The sequence below is a fragment of the Trichosurus vulpecula genome, chromosome 1 (assembly GCF_011100635.1).
Source record: "Trichosurus vulpecula isolate mTriVul1 chromosome 1, mTriVul1.pri, whole genome shotgun sequence".
Classification (NCBI taxonomy): Eukaryota; Metazoa; Chordata; class Mammalia; order Diprotodontia; family Phalangeridae; genus Trichosurus; species Trichosurus vulpecula.
The window spans coordinates 209,053,907-209,064,348 of NC_050573.1; the positions used below are offsets into that span (position 1 = coordinate 209,053,907).

Genomic DNA, 10,442 nt, shown 5'->3' on the forward strand with positions numbered 1-10,442 from the left:
TATTTGTTTGACCTTTGGCATGTCATTTGCAGTCTCTGAGCCTCAGTTTCCTTATCTATAAAATAAGAATGATAATAGCACTTACCTCGAAGAAAACAGGAAGCCAATTTTTTAATTGCAACAGGTTTCATCTCCTCTATACTGTTACTTAGCTTCCTGACACTGCCTGTTCTTCCCACATACCCAGAGACTCCCAGGAGAAGGACCATCAGTATTTTTCATTTTCCTGATTTATGAGAAACATTTTGCCAATTACTGTACTTTCTCTTGAAATTCTCAGAACCCCAAGATGAAAGTTAAATGATAATTAGGAGAGATAAGTGGGCAAGATGTGATCATGTAGTACACATGCAATGCACACAGAAATGTGTACAGATATGCATGCATGTGTAGATACACTCACACATGTGTATATGTGCAAGTACAGATACATATAGGTATATACACATATATCACATGCATTTGCCTTCAAGCAATATTCATAAGCATATCTATATCTAGATAAATAGACAGATAGATAGATAGATATACGAGAACTGAGATTGATTTTTAAAAAAATCACAAAGAAGCACATATTATTAACAATTTTAAATCACTGAAAACACAGTATCTCACTTGTGATGGAGAACATTTGCTTGTCTTTCAATCCTCATAACCTGAACTCATAACTATTTAACCAAATGGAGAATTTCTTAGGACTTGGGATGGGAGAGGGAAGATAGGAGGTGTTTGATGGGGGGTTGGGGGGGGGAGAAAAACTCAGTCCAGGATCATGGCACTGCTGCCATCCTGCTAGCCTGCCAGTCTTTGCAATAATGTGTTTTCCCAGTAACCTAGTATTAACTAGAAAGCTTAATTACTGGAGGAGACTTTAAATATCTTCTAATTCAACTCTGCCATTTTATAGTTTCTGATTCTAGGTGAGTATCCAAAATGGGAGCATGCTGATTTGGGAATAGATTGAATCCAGCTTTGTGCAACCTTACTACCCTTATTTGGTAATGACAGAGCTCAATTAGGAGCAATAAATATTGATGCATCTTGCCTTCCAGGGAAGGGCACCAAGTGCAACATAAAATAGCCGTCATGGAGAAATTGTCTCATCTTCCATTTCAGAAAATACAACACAGCATCACAGCTCAGTACCATCAGCCCAACTTTGCCAGCTATATACTTAGTATGTTTTGGGAACAGCTAAAGGCTGATGAAGATCCCATCACTGGATACCAGCAGATATTTCTACTCACTGACATCAATGATATTTGGGTATGCACCAATGGTATGTTCAGGCTAGTGCTACACAACTTTTACTGAAAGCTCTCTTCTGAAGGTATCCACACTGCTTATTTCTCACTCTGTTTCTTGATATTATTCATACTTCCTCTTCCCAGCCCCCTCAAAACACTCAACACTCCAAATATCATATATAAGCCTACAAAGTCCTGGTGTGTGGACACTCTTATGGTGATGGCATCACTATACGAGTGTGTTGTGCATGGTGTTTTAGAGGTTAGACTAGCTGCATCTAACAGAAAATGTTTGTGTTGTACCAGCAAGTGCCTTAAGTTCAGTTGTGTCTAACCATTTGTGACCCCGTTTGAAATTTTCTTGGCAAAGACATATTTCCTCCTCCAGCTCATTTTACAGACCAGGAAACTAAGGCAAACAAGGTTTAATGACTTGCCAAGGATCACACAGCTAGTCATTATCTTAGCCCGGATTTGAATTCAGGTCTTCTAACTCCAGGCACTATATCTACTGTGCCCTAGAAAGAATAAGTAATGCAAAAAGTTATCTTTTTTCCCTTTAGTAACCCAAAGAAATAAAGGCGGAAGCAGGAGCTGCATGTGCAGGCCAGATATTCATTTCTTCAAATGTACCAATGTCTCATTAAAAGTGAAAATGCTTTTAATTAAAAATGACTAAGAAAAATACAACTTTTGGATATCTCAGGCTGTATAATTTTGCAAGAGACTGATTTATCATTGAATACAAATAGTATATATTATTCTATATTTAGGAGAAATTATCTACACTTCTAGTAATACAGTCATGTAGATTGTTTTTTCTTTCTTCTTTGTATTTTCTTTCTTTTAATTTTAAGGCATTTTGAGAACTAAATCATTGAGTTTTACTTTCAACTTCATGATTCCCCAAATTACAGAGCTGTGTATGTGTGATTGCTATCACCATCTTAAGAAATATAGTTTCTCTGAAAATGAGTAAAGTCTTTGGTGAACCCTCAAAATTCCAAGAGTTTGTACTGAAATGAGTGGAAAGATTATGTGAAGAATTTTGGCCAAGAAGGATATACAAATAACTATGACAGGTTCCCAAAATATCCTCTGTTCTTTGTTCCTTTAAAGCTTTTATCATTACCATACATTGCACCCAACTTTATTTTTTTTCTATTAGGTCAGCCAGTTCACATTCATTGTTGCCTGTATTTTTGAAATTTGCCTTCTTTTTCCTCCTTCCCCTTTCTCTGTTCTGTACTCTGTTGGATCTTTTATTGAAAAGCTTGAATAGAGAGGCAGTAAAGGAAGAAGAGAAAATGACTGATATCTCATCACTTGTCAGTCAAATCCCAGGGTGCCTCTGCTACATACCCAACTCATCGATCGATTTCACTGTCCTGGCAGTCTATGACATTATTGCTCTATTTAAGATATAAAATGAAAAGCCTTTGCCTTGAAGGGAGATATGGTATTACAGACACACCACACTTGAGTCCAGGACTTATTTATCACTCCATGATTGAAAATATGATTAAATTAGCTTAGCTTGCACCCCAATAGTCATGTTGACCAATTGACCTCTCCTGAATATGTAATAAAGTAGTTTAGAGATAAAATTTCCTTTTAATGTTGTCAAGAGGGCTGTTCATTTGTACGTTTCCACTTAGAAGCTGGATTTTTTTTTTAAATTTCACTCACTGAATGGAGAGTTCTCATAAGAAATAAGAATATTATATTGTCTACCAATTACAGGTACCATCCTTGGCAGTAATATGTATCTACATCAGGTGAATGGAATCGATGTGAAAGATACTCCTTATTTTTTCAGTTTTTTTCCTGTTTTCAGTATTAATAAAAGATGATGTTGGGTTGATCAGGTTTCTTACTGAGTTATTGCAATTGTATCATTCACCAGGTAGCCTTTAAATTTGGGTTGAAGAGATATGTCAAGAACAACGGAGGGGACTGACTTTCACTACTACATTAAATGGTTTCTTAAATCTGCCTCTAAACAGAAATACAGAAGAATAACCTCTGGATTACCTAAGCAAGACATTGGGAAAGCTGGGGCCGTAGTGTTTTGAGTTAGAAGATAATTTAAAGGTTTTTTTTAAATTTCATGTTAAATATTTATACAGTCTTGTAAAATGTGTCATGGCATTCTCTTTTAAGGATAACAACATTTTTTCCATTTCTTTAAATTAATTAGATATTTTTCTTCTAAAAACAGGGGAACAAGAAGCATATATCACTGCACCAATAACAACCTTTAAATGGAATGTTCCTTGGATTCAATCTCAGAGAACATCTTATCTGTAAAATTAGTCTGATGACTGGAATATTGTAGTTAAATACACATATATGGGCAGCTAGATGGCCCAGGGAAAGAGTGATGGCTCTGTAGTCAAGAGTATCTTAGTTCGAATCCAGGCACAAATGCTTTCTAGTTGTGTAGCAAGTCACTTAACCATGCTTTGGCTCAGTTTTGTCACCTCTAAAGTGAGATAATAACATTACCTAGCTCCCAGAATTGTTTACAGAATCAAAGAATGTATTCTAAGACACTGAGCACAGTGCCTGGCACATATTAGTTGCTATATAAATGCTTATTCTCTCCCTCCCTTACCTGTATATGTGGCATGATCTTAAGCAACTCAATTAACTTGACTTTCTCTTGCCTCATTGTTCTCATTTTGAAATGGGAATAAGAATCCCATCTGTCTCCATTCTCTTTATATGATGTTTGAAAAAAAATCATGTAAAATCTATAAAATCATATAACTTTGAGAACTCCTTAGCCAGTACCAAGCAGTTTTGATGCCTGGTGCTTTACAATACAGTTTAATATCTGGTATGGCTAGGCCATCTTCCCTAGCATTTTTTTTTCATTAATTCCCTAGATATTGTGGACTTTTTGTTCTCCCAGATGAATTTTTTTATTATTTTATCCAGCTCTGAAAAAATATTTTTTGTTAGTTTGTTATGGCTCTGAATAAGAAACTAACTTAGGTAAAATTGTCATTTTTGTTGTTATAGCTCTGCCTAGCCATAAGCAACTGATGTTTTCCCATTTACTTAGATCTTAATTTGTTTGTGTGAAAAGTGTTTTGTAATTGTGTTTGTATAGGCCCTGGGCTTGTCTTGGCAGGGTAGACTCCCAAGTATTTTCTAAGGTCTACAGTAAATTTAAATGGAATTTCTCTTTCTACCTCTGACTATGGGGCTTTGTTAGTAATATACGGGACTGCCGAGGATTTATGTGGTTTATTTTATATCCTGCATCTTTGCCAAAGTTGCTTATTATTTCAAGTAGTTTTGATTCTCTAAGATTCTCTAAGTAAATCATCATATTATCTGCAAAAAGTGATAATTTAGTTTCTACTTTTCTTATTCTAGTTCCATCAGTTTCTTTTTCTTCTCTTATTGCTAAAGCTAACATTTCTAGTATCAAATTGAATAATTGGGGTGATAATAGACATCATTGTTTCACCCCTGATCTTAGTGGGAATGCATCTAGCTTATCCCCATTACATATAATATTTTATGATGGTTTTAGGTAGATGCTATTTATAATTTTGAGGAAGACTCCATTTATTCCCATGCTTTCTATTGTTCTAGTAGGATTGGGTGCTGTGTTTGATCAAAAGTATTTTTCTGCATCTATTGAGATAATCATATGGTTTCAGCTGATATGATCAATTGTGCTGATAGTTTTTTTTTCTATTATTGAACCAGCCATTGCTGCCCTGAAATAAGTCCTATCTGTTCATAGTGTATCATTCTTGTGACAAGTTTCCATAATCTTTTGGCTAATATTTTATTTCAAATTTTTGCCTCAATATTCATTAGTGAAATTGGTCTATAATTTTCTTTCTCTGTTTTGAGTCTTCCTGGCTTAGGCATTAGTACCATATTTGTACCATAAAAAGAATATAGTAGGACTCCTTTTTCACCTATTTACCCAAATAGTCTATAAAGTATGGGAATTAATCATTCTTTAAATGTTTGATGGATTTCACATGTAAAACCATCTTTTCTTGAAATTTTTTCCTAGAGATTTCATTGATGGTTTGCTTAATTTCTTTTTCTGAGATGGGGATGTTTAGGTATTTTGCTTCCTCTCCTGTTATTGTAGGCAATTTTTGTTTTCATATGTAGTCATTTATTTCCCTAAGGTTGTCGAATTTATGGGTATACAATTGGGCAAAATAATTCCTAATTATTTTTTTAATTTCCTGTTCATTGGAGATGAATTCACCCTTTTCATTTTTGATACTGGTAATTTGGTTTTCTTCTTTTTTTTTTTAAATGAAATTGACTGAAGGTTGATCAATTTTAGTTTTTTTTTCATAAAACCAGCTCTAAGTTTTATTACTTAGTACAATAATTTTCTTGATTTCAAGTTTATTCATCTTTCCTTCAGTTTTCAGTATTTTTAATTTGTTATTTAATTGCGGATTTTCAATTTGTTCTTTTTCTAGCTTTTTCATTCACTGGCCCAATTTATTGATCTCCTTTTTCTCTATTTTATTCATGTAAGCATTAAGAGATATAAAACTTCCCCTAAGAACTTCTTTTGCTGCATCCCATAAATTTGATATGTTGTCACATTATTGTCTTTTTCTTGAATGAAGTTATTAATAGTTTCTATGATTTGTTCTTTGACCCACTCATTCTTTAGGATTAGATTATTTCATTTCTTCTTAATTTTTGCTTATCTTTTCATAGTCTTTCATTACAAATAATTTCTATTGTATCATGATCTGAAAAGGATGCCTTGATTATTTCTGCCTTATCTGCATTGTATCATGAGGTTTTCATGCCCTAGTACATGATCCATTTTTTTTGTATGTGCCATGTACCATTGAGAAAAAGGTATATTCCTTTCTATTCCCAGTCAGTTTTCTCCAGAGGTCTACCATATCTACCTTTTCTAAACTTCTTTCGTTTGTTTTGAAGTTGGATTTATCAAGTTCAGAGAGGGGGAGGTTGAGGTCCCCCACTAGTGTAGTTTTTGTGTCTATATCTTTCTGTAACTCCATTAATATGTCTTCTAAGAATTTGTATGCTACATCACTTGTTGCATATATGTTGAGTAATGATATTGCTTCATTGTCTATGGTGACTTTTAGCGGGATATAGTTTCCTTCCTTATCTCTTTTAATTTGATTTATTTTTGTTTCTGCTTTCTCTGAGACTAGGATTGCTACCCCTGCTATTTTTACTTTAGCTGAAGTATAATATATTGTACTCCAGCCTTTTACCTTTAGCCTGTGTGTATCCCCCTGTTTCAAATGTGTTTCTTGTAAACAATATATTGTAGGATTATGTTTTTTAATCCATTCAGCTATCTGCCCCCATTTAATGGGAAAGTTCATCCCATTCACATTCACAGTTATGAGTACTGTTTCTTTTTCTCCATTCTGTACTTCCCCCCCTTATGCTTTTATTTCTCCCTTCTCCCTTACACTCCTCAAAAGAGTTCTGCTTTTGAGAGGTGTCTTCCTCAGTTTAGCATTCTTACTCCCTTATCTTACCCTTTTCCCCTTGTATCTTCTTCCCTTCTTTCTGACCACACTTCCTCCTTCTGGTTTTCACTTTTCCATCCTACTGCCTGTAAGAAAAGTTTGATTTCTATACTTATCAGAGTATGTTATTCCCTTCTTGAACCAAATCAAATGAGAGCAAAGCTCAAATACTACTCTTCTCCCTTGCTTCTTTCCCTGTACTATAATATGTTTTGTGTCGCTTCATGTGATATAATTTATCCTTTTTACCACCTCCTTACCTCTCCCCCTAAATCATTCCCTTTACACACCTTAATCATGGTTTTATCATAACATCTCTTGTTTTATACTAACACACTTAGTCTATGTGTATCTCCTTCAATTGTCATAATAATTGTACTACTCTCAAGATTGGCATATATATATATATATATATATATATATATATATATATACACACATACATGTATATGTATATATGTGTGTGTGTATATATATATATATATATATATATATATATATATATATATATATATATATATATATATATATATATATATATATACATATTAAATAAAACTATATCATCCTGTATAGGGATGTAAACACTTTGCTCTTATTGAATAACAATTTTTTTTCTTTCCCCCTATTTACCTTTTTATGTCTCTCTTCAGTTTTGTATTTGAAGACCAAATATTCCTTTGAGCTCTGGCCTTCTCATCAGGAAGGCCTGGAATTCCCTTATTTCATTAAATGTCCATCACCTTGACTAAAAAATGATGTTCAGTTTTGCTAGGTAGCTGATCTTTGCTTGTATCCAAGCTCCTTTGCCTTTTGGAATATCATATTCCAATTTCTCTTGTCTTTTAATGTGGAAGCTGTAAGGTCCTGTATGATCCTGAATGAATTTCTACAATATTTGAATTGTTTCTTTCTGGCTTCTTGCCATATTTTCTCCTTGATGTGCTCATTCTGGAATTCGACTGCAATATTCCTTGGAATTTTCTATTTGAGATATCTTTCATGTGGTGACTGGTGAATTCTTTTTAGGACTATTTTACTCTCTTCTTCTAGGAACTCAGGGCAGTTATCCTCCATGATTTCTTTGAAGATACTGTCCAGGCTCTTTTTCATCATGGCTTTCCAGTAGAAGAGTTATTCTTAGATTGTCTTTCCTGGATCTATTTTCCATATCATTTGCTTCTCCAATCAGATATTTCATGTTTCCTTCTATTTTTTCATTCTTTAGATTTTCTTTGACTGATTTTAGGTGCCTCATGGAGTCATTAGCTTCTACTTGCCCAATTCTACTTTTTAATGTATTGTTCTCTTCATTTAGCTTCTGAACCTCCTTTTCCATTTGGTTAATTTTAATTTTCAAGGATTCATTTTCTCCAATTAGATTCTGGATCTCCTTAACAATTTTGCCTATTTTACTTTTTAAAGATTTGTTCTCATCAGTGAAGGCTTTTCCCCATTTTTGCTTTTATCTGTCTAATTTGTTTTTAAAATCCTCCTTGAGCTCTTCCATGAATGCTTTTTGTGCTTGAGGACAGTTCGCATTCATTTTTGTGGTTTCAGATGTGGGTGCAGTGTCTATGATGTCCTCTTCTGAATTGGTATTTTGATCTACCCTGTCTCCGTAAAAAGAATCAATAGTCCTTGGTTTTCTAAATTGCTTCTTCATGATGGTTAACTTTTTCCTGTCTTTAAAGTGGATGTCTGCTTGCTTGGTTGAGGCAGCTCTGTCCCAAGCTTCTTGTTCTGGGAACTGTGAGCCTGGTTACTATTTTTTTTTGCTATGGCCTCTGGTTTTGTGAGGTGTGGAAGATGGATGGTCTGTCAGTTGGAACTCTCCCCTTCCCCTAGGGATGCACTAGAGTGTGGGTAGTCTCAGCAGTTGTCTGCGCTGGTGTCTGCCAATTCGCCTGGATATCTGAAGGCACCTCTTAGTTCCTGGTGTTTACCCTTGCCGGCTCTATCCCCTTGGGGCTCAGGAACTTCCAGTGTTTAGTTACTGAAGCCTCATTTCTGGCTCTTCTGTTTCAGGGTTTCTCCCCAGGGAGTATTATCTGGGTGAAGAAGGGAGGGATGAGAGCCATTTTATCTGGTCATCATGGCTTCTGAAAGGTAAAGAATGTGAGTTTCAAACCTTTAGACTGTGGGCTGCTAGTCTCAGCAGTAGCTGTGCTTATGGCTGCAGGCACTATCCTGTTGCCTCCCCTAACTCAGGGAAACTCCTGTCCTGGGCTGAGAGGCCTGGGGATGGGCACCAGTTTCATGAGCCCAGAACTCTTCCAGCACAGATCACTGGCTGATTTTTTTTTGTCTGTTCTTTTTTTGTTAATTTATGTAATATATTTAGTTTTCAGCATTGATTTTCACAAGAGTTAGAATTACAAATTTTCTCCCCATTTCTACCCTCCTACCCACTCCAAGATGGTGTATATTCTGGTTGCCCCATTCCCCAGTCAGCCCTCCCTTCTGTCACTCCACTCCCCTCAAATCCCCTTTTCCATTCCTTTCTTGTAGGGCAAGATAAATTTCTACACCCCATTGCCTGTGCATCTTATTTCCTAGTTGCATGCAAAAATATTTTTTCATTTGTTTTTGAACATCTGTTTTTAAAACTTTGAGTTCCAAATTCTCTCCCTACTTCCCTCTCCATCCACCCTCATTAAGAAGGCAAGCAATTCAGCATAGTCCACATGTGTATCATTATGTAAAACCCTTCCACAATACTCATGTTGTGAAAGACTAACTATATATTGCTCCTTCCTAAACTATCCCCTTTTATTGAATTTTCTCCCTTGACCCTGTCCTTTTTTGAAAGGGTTTGTTTTTGATTACCTCCTCCGCCTACCTGGCCTCCCTTCTATCATCCCCCTTTTTTATCTTATTCCTGCTTCTTTCCTGTAGGGTAAGATACCCAATTGAGTGTGTATGGTATTCCCTCCTCAGGTCAGATCTGATGAGAGCAACATTTACTCATTCCGCCTCACCTGCCCCCTCTTCCCTTCCTACAGAACTGCTTTTTCTTGCCACTTTTATGAGAGATAATTTACGCCATTCTAACTCTCCCTTTCTCCCTCTATCAGTATTTTCCTTTCTCATCCCTTAATTTGATCTTATTTTTTTAGACATCATGCCTTCATATTCAACTCACATGGTGCTCTCTCTCTCTCCCTCTCTCTCTCTCTCTTTCTCTCCAAATATATATATATACACATACATACATACACATACTACACATATATCTATACATGTACACATACACACATATATACATATATGCATATTCCCTTCAGCTACCCTAATACTGAGGTCACATGAATCATACACATCATCTTTTGAGGTAGGAATGTAAACAAAACAGTTCAATTTTTGCAAGTCCCTTGGGATTTCTCTTTCTTGTTTACCTTTTCATGCTTCTCTTGATTCTTGTGTTTGTAAGTTAAATTTTCTGTTTAGCTCTAGTCTTTTCACTGAGAAAGCTTGAAAGTCCTCTATTTTGTTGAAAATACATATTTTGCCTTGGAGCATGATACTCACTTTTCCTGGGTAGGTGATTCTTGGTTTTAATCCTAGCTCCATTGACCTCCGGAATATCGCATTCCAAGCCCTTCGACCCCTTAAGGTAGAAGCTGGTAGATCCTGTGTTATTCTGATTGTGTTTCCACAATACTCAAATTGTTTC

At 35.5% G+C, this 10,442-nt stretch overlaps 1 pseudogene; it reads left to right on the plus strand.

Annotated features, from left to right (window-relative positions):
• Positions 1-941: 941 nt before the first annotated feature.
• On the plus strand, positions 942-1,314 carry LOC118835852 (annotated as a pseudogene).
• The last annotated feature ends 9,128 nt before the right edge of the window (positions 1,315-10,442 follow it).